Source organism: Sinocyclocheilus anshuiensis, unplaced genomic scaffold (assembly GCF_001515605.1).
Source record: "Sinocyclocheilus anshuiensis isolate Anshui unplaced genomic scaffold, SAMN03320099.WGS_v1.1 scaffold188, whole genome shotgun sequence".
NCBI classification, from domain to species: Eukaryota; Metazoa; Chordata; class Actinopteri; order Cypriniformes; family Cyprinidae; genus Sinocyclocheilus; species Sinocyclocheilus anshuiensis.
The window spans coordinates 603,404-604,026 of NW_015555768.1; the positions used below are offsets into that span (position 1 = coordinate 603,404).

The following is a 623-nucleotide window of genomic DNA, read 5'->3' on the forward strand; positions in this document are numbered from 1 at the left end:
GCAAAATAACTGCATCACTGAGATTTTTGGTGGAGTAAACAATTTATTCTGAAGCAATATTTTCATCAGTGTTCTATCAGCTTTTACATACTTAAATCTGCATATTTACCTTTACAAAGGCCTATTTTTAACCTTTTTAGATGTATGCATCATCTTACATATCAAATGATTACAATTTATCAATAAATTCAATATACACTATAGGGCTGCTACCAGTCAGATTAAATAATTTACACTGCAAATAACAATAATTACAACTGCAATAAATAATGTTATGAGATTAATGTTTTAAATGCATTTATGAGTATACAAATAAGAAATGTTGAGGGGAAAAATGCATACTTTTCAAAATACTTCTCAACTGAACTACCAGTAAGTGGCGGTAAGACACTTGATGAGTGAGTCACTGAGTCATTCATTCAACTGATTGAGTGTTTTATCACGCTGGTATCTTAAGGACTTTCGTGGACAGCTGACTCCTAAAGTTTTTGATATTCTTCATATTCTGTGTGGTGGTCAGATAGAAATTAATCTTTTCCAATAGGTTTAAATAGATTTGACCTTTTATGGGCATTTTACCTTTATAAAGACATTTCTCTATAAGTGTGCATTATCTTTTGAGT

At 30.7% G+C, this 623-nt stretch overlaps 1 protein-coding gene across 3 annotated transcripts in view; it reads right to left on the reverse strand.

Moving 5' to 3' along the window:
• Nucleotides 1-623, reverse strand: part of LOC107674315 (host cell factor 1-like) — a 40,878-nt gene that overhangs the window by 23,359 nt on the left and 16,896 nt on the right. The window lies entirely within an intron of this gene.